General features: G+C 44.0%; 1 pseudogene; it reads left to right on the forward strand.

The window, feature by feature from the left end:
* Nucleotides 1–6475: 6475 nt before the first annotated feature.
* On the forward strand, nucleotides 6476–7024 carry LOC101599321 (annotated as a pseudogene).
* Nucleotides 7025–9784: the final 2760 nt, after the last annotated feature.

Consider the following 9784-nt stretch of genomic DNA (forward strand, 5'->3'; position numbering starts at 1 on the left):
TACTTAAACATTATTTTTTGGCAGTTCATACCTGTATATGTGCTTTGCTCATTCTGTTATACTTCATACAGCTGGCGGTTCAGTTTGTTTGCACCAGCATCACTGCCCTTGTGAGCAATGTGTTGTATCGTGACATTGGTGTCACTAGCAATAGGAGTTTTAGCTCCATTTTAATCTTATAGGGACCAGCGGTTGTACATGTGGTCTGTCACTGATGGAAATGTCATTGTGCAGGGCACGACAATATGCGAACAGTCACCCTGGAGAGAGGGAGGAGCTTATAGTGCGAGGCTTTCCGTCTGGGCAGCTGGTTTCTAAAGTGGCAAAGTCTGGCAGGCTTGCTATCTTCCTCAGCCCCAGTCAAGAGAGTTGTGAGTGCCAAAACAGCCCATGGGGAAGGGGAGCTGCCAAGAAGTCTCTGGCATCTCCCATGGGTGGCTCAGGAGTGGCATGGCATGGCCAGTTTCTTACCTTGATTCCTCTTCTGCACCTGGCACAAGCTCAGTGCTGCTCCTGGGGATGGTCCTGCCGGGCCACTGCTGCCTCTGATTTCTGGGCCATTGGCAGGCAGAGGTCCCTGCTTCCCTGGGCCAGATCCTGCCACAGCTAATTCTCTCCCTGTGGCCTCAGCTGGCAAGGAGCCTTCCCTGGCAGGAACAGGCATGCCTGTTTCCACCCCTGGCATTTCTCCAGAGTCCTTCCTGGGTGGCACAGTCCCCGATAAATTCTGGAAGCCTCCAGAGTATCGCTGTGCTTGAGCGGCAGCCAGTCACCCTGCTGGATGCTCCTTTAACTGCCTCTGGTGTTGGCAAGAAAGTCTACAGTTCACTAAGCACTGTTCTTTCCCTTTCTCTCATGAAAGGCAAGCAGTCTACCAACTAAACTGTATTCCCAGCCTCACAAAGCACTATTAAGTTTTCTCTCATCAGATGCTCAACTGCTCCTCTAAGAGCAAAAGCAGGACCTGGGAGAGGCTGGTTTTGAAAGGCCCAAGAATTCAGAAGCCCAGAAATACTATCATGCTCCAAAGGGAGCTTAAGCGGGCCTCTGCATACCTCAAACTCCAGGCTTTACTCTCTGTTGAAAGCAAGTAAAGAATCCCTCTTCTCATTATATCAGAGCCCGCTCCTAATATAAAACTAGGTAAAAAGGGCATGAGATAGCCCTCAAGGATGGGAAATGAATAATAAAGTGAACCACTTATTTGTTTTCTGTAAATAGCCTCCACCATAAGCCTTAATAGCCCACACTGTAAGCCGTAACAGCCTGCCTCAGACCACCAAGGTCATAGGAGACTGGTACCACACTCTGCTACTCCCACCCAAGGACCTGCGCAAATGCTGACCACCAAGGTCATAAGAGAATGATTGGTCCATGAAGGGCTTGAACAAATTAAACTAATTGGCTTAGAAACTATGGGGTGGCACAAACTGACTGGCTCGCACCCCGCGGGCTCCTGATATTAAAAAAATGATTGGTCTAATGCACAGGCTTTGTTAGAAACCCTATAAAAACTGTCCCGTTCCTGCATTCGGGGCTCGGCAGTCCTCTACCCCTGTGCGGTGTACGACTGTGGGCCCCAGCGCGCTTGGAATAAAATCCTCTTACAGTTTGCATCAAGACCGCTTCTCGTGAGTGATTTGGGGTGTCGCCATATCTGGGCAGAGCGTGGGGTCCTCGTTTTGGGGGTCTTACAGTTTCTGGTCTGACTGGTTTGTGCTAACTGCTTGGTCAGGAGGAGAGATCTTTGTGGGAGAATGCTTCCTGAGAGTGAGGGTCTTTGTGGGAGAATGCGTCCTGAGAGTGCGGGGTCTTTGTGGGAGAATGCGTCCTGAGAGTACAGGAAAAAAAGAAAAAAAAAAAAAAAAACACCTTGTAGTTGTCCAGTTTAAGAAAACAAGTTTTGGGGCTGGAGAGATGGTTTTGTTAAACGTGCTTGCTTGCAAAGCCTGACCGCTGTGTTCTAATAGCTAATACGTTGTTTGTAATCCTTTTCTGGTCAAGAAGCACTTCTGGTGGTCCCCCAGGAGGCCCAAGCCACCCTCTGGACTGAAGTCCTGGCCCTGGCATGCAGGAGGGCCCACTGGCTGCCACCATGCCCCAGTGCCCCTCCGGATCACTGTGTTGTGCAGGAAGAACAATGTGAACTGGAGCATGGAGGCCCACAGTCTGCTGCCGAGGAAGGGCTTCCGTGGATTTTGAAACCAGCAGTTGGCAGAAGAGAGGATGACCGAGAAAGAGATGTGAAGGGTTTCCCGAGCAGCACGAAAGGATCAGAAACTGGACACTGTGTTAGAAACTTTGTGCAATGTAACTAATTTATTGTCCTTATCCCTGAAAAGGCCTTTCAAATCAATAAAGTGGTATGTAGGTGGCTGACCACTCTTCCTTTTGCTTTGTTTATCACATCCAAATGTTGCCCCTGTCACCTTATAAAAATGTTCTACATGGGCTGGAGAGTTGGCTAAGAGGTTAAGGTGCATGCCTGCGAATCTTAAGGATCCAGGTTCTATTCTCCAGGTCCCACGTGAGCGAGATGCACATGGTGGCACATGCATCTGGAATTCGTTTGCAGTGGCTAGAGGCCATGGAATACCCATTCTCTCTCTAATAAGTAAATAAAAAAAAAAGTTCTACAGCCAGGTGTGGTGGTGCATGCCATTAATCCCAACATTTGGGAGGCAGAGGTAGGATGATCACTATGAGTTCAAAGCCACCCTGAGAGTACATAGTGAATTCCAGGTCAGCCTGAGCTAGAGTGAGACCCTACCTTGAAAAACCAAAAAATCATATATATATATTTTTTTTCCTACAAACTGATCGTAAAGGTTCTTTTTACCACTGGGAACTTTAATAGCTAAACACGGGCTGGACAATGGACTCTGAGTTGGGCTCAAATCCTGGAGTTGCCTTTCATCAAATAAAATATCTTGGTCTTTGTAATGAGCTTGATCAGGGTTATGAATGAGATTAGATTAGAAAAATTGGAGTTGGGCATGATGGTGCATGCCTTTTATCCCAGCACACAGGAGGCAGAGGTAGGTGGATCTCTGTGAGTTTGAGACTACATAGAGAATTCCAGTTCAGCCTGAGCTAGAGACCCTACCTCGAAAAACCAAAAAATAAAAGTAAAAAATAAAAAGCTAAATTTGTTTACACTCTGAATGAATGGATGTGTGAGGGGGCGATGGCCACCTGGTGGCTGTATGAAAAGTGATATGAATTTGTGTACAAGAGTGCATGTGGCTCACAACACAAAGGCTGCAGAATGGCTTTGTCTTTGTGTCTGTTCTGTAGCACTGAGATAGTGGGAAGTTCATTGAGGTAGGGTTGCACTCTAGTCCAAGCTGACCTGGAATTCACTATGTAGTCTCAGGGTGGCCTTGAACTCACAGTGATCCTCCTACCTCTGCCTCTTGAGTGCTGGGATTAAAGGCGTGCGCCACCATGCCCAGCTTGGCAACCTTTTTAATTAATTTTTTTGTCCATTATTTATTTATTTATTTGAAAGTGACAGACACAGAGAGAAAGGCAGATATTGAGAGAATGGGTGCATCAGGGCCTCCAGCCACTGCAAGCGAACTCCAGACGCATGCGCCCCCTTGTGCATCTGGCTAACATGGGTCCTGGGGAATCGAGCCTCGAACCAGGGTCCTTAGGCTTCACAGGCAAGTGCTTAACCACTAAGCCATCTCTCCAGCCCATAACGTTTTAATATTTAATAAGGTTATGATATCTTTAAAAAAACAAAAAACAGAACAAAACACTGTAACCTTATGATGGTTCCTGTCTTGTTCATGCTATTTAACTGGGTGATTATCATTGAGATTATTATTAATTTTTAAATATTTTATTTATTTAAGATAGGAAGAGAGAGAGAATGGACACTCCAGGGCCTCTAGCCACTGCAAGAAAACTCCAGATTCATGTGCCACCTTGAGTATCTGGCTAATGTGGGTTCTAGGAAATTGAACTTGGATCCTCTGGCTTTTCAGGCAAGCGCCTTAATCACTAAGCCATCTCTCCAGCCCATTGCTGAGATTATTGTCTAAGTCTTATAAAAGGTGATTTAGCCATTGTGACTTTGTTCTAAGGGAAACTGAGGAAACTCCTCCTGTTTAGGAAAGCCTACAACATACAAACAATGTTAATATAGTTTGTCTAGGCCTCTCTGTGAGTGATTAGTAATCATATGAAGAAGCCAAGGTCAATTGAAAACATTGGAGTTAAAAGGATAACCAATGTTTTGGTTCCTGCTCCCAGGTCACAAGGCCACAGGAGGTGATGGGACATTTGCTAACTTCTAGCCTCTGGTAAATTGCTTGTCTTCTTCTTCTTTTTTAATTTATTTATTTTTATTGACAACTTCCATAATTGTAGACAATATCCCATGGTAATTCCCCCCCCCTTTTCCCATTGAAACTCCATTCGCCATCATATCACCTCCCCCTCTCATCAGTCTCTCTTTTATTTTGATGCCATGATCTTTTCCTGTTATGATAGTCTTGTGTAGGTAGTGTCATTGCCTGACTTCTTGATCAGGGAGGACACAGAGATCCAGAGATGGACTCCAAATCAATGTATCTGCAACAGGAGAGACACAGTGGAGGAATATCAGTCTTCCAGGCTTCCCAAAAGAGGGAGGGCCACTTGGTCAGCACAGCCTTGACTTATTCCAGCAGATGACAATGCTGAGTGAGAGTCACAGAACTCCTCACAGGTCCCTAAAGTCTCTCCTACAGAGACACGAATGACTTCTAAAATAAATACATAGTTAATTTTTACTGCCTATATGGTCTTAAACACCTAGTAAGAGAATATAACTACATGATATTACAATATAAGCCAAGAGTCAGACAAACAGACTGCCCTGCCTGATGCTGGCGTACAATACTAAGCTACTAACTCATGCCTTCTGCCTCTGCCTGGCCCTGATTAGTAAGCCACTGTGTGCCTTTAAGTCAGAGATCCAAAATTCTCCTTACTGATTATGTTTACCTGATAGTTACTGATTTGTATTAGTCCAGTCTGTCCTTGACATGTGTTATTAAAAGGAAGTATATCACTAAGGACATTTAGGGCAAATCTAGAACCCAGCCGTAAGATGTAAAACCTATTTAGAGTTCTGTCTGTTTGTATTTGCTAATGATGGTGGTTCTGGTTGTTTGATGGTTTGATGGTTTTGCTTAGATTTATAGAGATAAGCCAGATTCTCCTGCCACTGATTATTCTTCCTTAACATTTGTAACACAAGGGGATCCACATGCCCTTGGGAGATTTGGCCCACACCCATCAGCCAATGATATAAACTCAGCACACCAGAATCAAGAAGCCAGTATCCTCATCCAACTGTAACAGCTAACAGGTCTCCAGAGACCCAGAGGGTCCCCTCAAAGTCAAGCTCTGGAGGACATCTGCCCCTGTCAAAAACACTGTGGCCTTGCTCCAAGAATGACAGAATCCTGAGGACTGGTGAATAATCAGATACATGGGTGGGATCCTAACTCCTTCCATTTGCTGGACCAATCAGCTCATTTGACAGAGAAACTTTGGTTCCAAGGGACTTTTATATCTTTCCCCCCTGGACAGATACAGTTCTTTACTATTGCCTCATATTACATCCTTTTCCTTCCAAAGGAATATCTGTTTCTTTTTGAGGAATATGAAACAATCCCCGTTCCCTGTACTGCAGGACTGTCCTGTGCTCTCCTCCTAACTACAGGGTTAGTCACAGTCACTTCTGATGACTCATCTTGTACAGAGAAGGCCCTCCTGGCTCTCATTCTTTGGTTTTATCATAATAATTCTTTTGTATTGCCATCCATATTTTCAAGGAGAATAATCATGAATCAGTTCGTGCTACTGAAGATTAACTACAAGATGGAATGGTAACCGTGTCAGCATTCCCAGTGACAACTGACACAGGCTTGGCCCTCAAGGTCATGCTTACCCAAGACTCTGGAGGTCTTAAAGCTGATGTACCCCAGACCTCGGGCCTGCCTCCTATGTGGACTACATAGGGACGCTGGCTGTGGGGCCTCTCATGATAATTATGCTGGGACTTATGTTAAAGTCCTATGTTCTAAATGCTCTGTCCAGGTTCATCCAATCTGTGATGGAAATAATTAAAATACAGGTGATACGTCAGGTGTACCAGCCATTACACACAAAATCGTAAGGTGTTATGATGATGAAGAGGAGGGAATGTGGTAGATAAGAAGCTAAAAGTTGAACTGATTCACTGAGTTACTGTAAGGGTTAATTGCTGAGGAGGTAAAACTTAACTTTGTCAGCAGATGGAAAAATCCCAAAGAAGGAACTGTCTAGAAAGGGTCCAAAGGGATGATAAGAAAGGAAGGCAGGACTCGCAGTCAGGTGGCGACGAGGCAGGGACAGAGGCACAGCATGCGGCGCAATTGCCACGGTAGCAGCAGCAGCGGAGGCATCCAGGTGGTCGCAGCCCATGCGCTGGTCTGCTCTTCCTCCTCCCTTCGCTCGCACCATGGCTGATCAGCTGACCGAGGGACAGATTGCTGAATTCAAGGAAGCTTTCTCCCTATTCGCTAACGATGGCAATGGCACCATCGCCACAGAGGGATTTGGGACTGTCATGAGGTCACTGGGTCAAAACGCACCAGAAGCGGAATTGCAGGATATGATCAACCAGGTGGGTGCTGGTGGGAATGGCACCATTGACTTCCCAGAATTTTTGACCATGATGGCTAGAAAAACGAAAGACAGATAGAGAAGGAGAAATCCATGAGGCGTTCCGAGTCTTTGATAAGGATGGAAATGGTTACGTCAGTGCAGCAGAGCTACGTCACGTTATGACAAACTTAGGAGGAAGACTAATAGATGAAGAAGTAGACGAAGTGATCAGAGAAGCAGATAGTGATGGAGATGGACAAGTCAATTATGGAGAATTCGTACAGATGATGCCTGAAAAATAAAGACCTGCTTTGAACCACTTTCCCTTCTAGAAGCATCAAATTGAATCTTTTACTTACCTCTTGAAAAAAAAAAAGTTCATTTATTCATTCTGCTTCTATATAGCAAAAACTGAATGTCACAAGTACCTTCAGTCCACACATAAAATCTGCATGTATTGGTGGGTGGTCCTGTCCCCTGAAGATGGAGCTCCACATCTGTTTTACACTATAAATGCTTGCGCTACCTTAATGATAAAGAAGCACTCAGTGGACTCCTTACAGTTCCATGTGCTAATGATGAACACAGTCTGGGCTGGCCGGTTTTTCATGCATGCAGCTTGACAATTGAGCAGTCAGGCATTGTATTAAAACTTGGGTGGGGGGAGAAAAGCAAATAATAATAATAAAAAAAAGGAAAGATGGTTTAGGCTAAAACAAAATAAAATGGAGTTCATTGTTAGGGTGGCCTGACTACAGAAATGATTGATATGCAAATTGCCACACCTATTTTGTTTACTTACCCCTCCCCTTGGCTTTGAAAACTCTAAAATGGAAATAAAGCTGGGAGTGGTGGTACATGATGCCTTTAATCTCAGCACTCAGGAAGCAGAGGTAGGTAGATCACCCTCTGAGACTACATAGTGAATTCCAGGTCAGTCTGGACTAGAATGAGACAATACCTTGCCAAAAAAAAAAAAAAAAAAGGAAATAAAATCTGCACTCAGGGCCAAAGCTTCTTTGGAGGGCTACCTCAAGCTCTTTGGCTCCCGGGTAATAAACTCTATTTTCACTCATTTTGGCATTGGAGTAATCCCAGAGAATTTCTGCAACACTGATATTATTAAAGGAGTGTGTCAACAAGACTGGCAAGATTTTCTTCTTTTTTGCTCTGTGAAGGACACATTCTTTTATGGAAGGATGAAATGAGAAGCTATAGACTTTGGAAATACACTTGTGTTAATTTTCTAGTTATTTATAAACCATACACACAGGTCCACATGTGTGCACAGCCACATAAGCCCTCCAAAAAATGCCCCCTCCCTCTTTTTGTTTTGGAATCTGATTTATTAAAATCCCAAAGGAAGCTGAGGAGGAAGACTAAATACAGTTAACAGGTTATTAGAAAGGGTTTCTTCATTAATGAGACGAAGACACTTATAAAAAAGGCTCCAGGGCTGGAGAGATGGCTTAGTAGTTAAGTGCTTGCCTGTGAAGTTTAAGGACCCTGGTTCTAGGCTCGATTTCCCAGGACCCACATTAGCCAGATACACAAGGGGGCGCATGCATCTGGAGTTCATTTACAGTGGCTGGAGGCCCTGGTGCACGCATTTTCTCTCTCTCTCTCTGCCTGTCATTCTCAAATAAATAAATTAATTAATTAAAAAAAGGCTTCACACAGGTTTTTTTATTTTATTTATTTATTTATTTATTTATTTATTTATTTATTTATTTATTTATTTTTGAGGTAGGATCTTCCTGTAGCCCAGGTTGAGGTAGAATTTACTATGTAGTCTCAGGGTGGCCTCAAACTCTAGATGAGCCTACTATCTCTGCCTCCTGAGTGCTGGGATTAAACACATGCACTACCATGCTCAGATCCATTTTAATTTAAAAATGTGGTCTACGTTTTTAGGAATTTCTTTCTTTATTTTTGGTTTTTCAAAGTAGATTCTCACTGTAGACCAGGCCGACTTGGAATTCACTATATAGTCTCAGGGTGGCCTTGAACTCAAGGCGATCCCACCTCTACCTCCCAAGTTCTGGGACCATGTGCCACCTTTTTTTTTTCTTTCCCTGAGGTAAGGTTTCACTCTAGTCCAGGCTGACTTAGAATTCACTATTTAGTCTCAGGGTGTTCTTGAACTCACAGTGATCCTCCTACCTCTGCCTCCTGAGTGCTGGGATTAAAGGCATGTGCCATCACGCCCTAGGGGACTTTTTAAATTAACTTTTCTTTATCTGGGGGCTGAAGAGATGGCTTAATGGTTAAGGCACTTGTTTACAAAGCCCAAGGACCCAAGTTCAATACCCCAGTACCCACATAAGCCAGATGCACAAGGTGGCACATGTATTGGAATTCATTTGCCACTGTGGCTATAGGCCCTGGCATGCCCATTCTCTCTATCTGCCTCTTTCTCTCTCAAATAAATAAATAAAACAAATTAAAAAATATTTTCAAGCCAAGAGAGAGAGAGAGAGTGAGAGAGAGAGAGCGTAAGAGAGAGACAGACAGTGAGAGAACGGGTGTGCTGGGGCTTCCAGCCACTGCAAAGAAGTCAAGGTACATCTATGACTTTGTGCATCAGGCTTTACATGGGTACTGAGGAATTGAACTCTGGTTGTTAGGTTTTGCAGACAAGCACCTCAACCACCAAGCCATTTCTCTAGCCCCTGTTCTACATGTTAATCACTTCTGACTTCAATACATAAAACCCATATTGGGTAATGGATTGGACGTCATCATTAAAACAATTTTTTTTGGTTTATTTTTATTTATTTATTTGAGAGTGACAGACAGAGAAAGAGGCAGAGAGAGAGAATGGGCGGGCCAGGGCTTCCAGCCACTGCAGACGAATTCCAGATGCGTGTACCCCCTTGTGCATCTGGCTAACGTGGGTCCTGGGGAATTGAGCCTTGAACCTGGGTCCTTAGGCTTCACAGGCAAGCACTTAACTGCTAAGTCATCTCTCCAGCCCTGGACGTCATCATTTATATCCCGCAATCATCTGTCACCAAATAAAATAAAAATCTAATTTAAATCAATAATAAATTCTAATTTATATTTGTACAAGGGTTTCATATTAAGTGACATTTAAGCAAAAAGCTTTTATTTTGTGTGTATGTTGTGTGCCTGT

The sequence above is a fragment of the Jaculus jaculus genome, chromosome 3 (assembly GCF_020740685.1).
Source record: "Jaculus jaculus isolate mJacJac1 chromosome 3, mJacJac1.mat.Y.cur, whole genome shotgun sequence".
Taxonomy (NCBI): Eukaryota; Metazoa; Chordata; class Mammalia; order Rodentia; family Dipodidae; genus Jaculus; species Jaculus jaculus.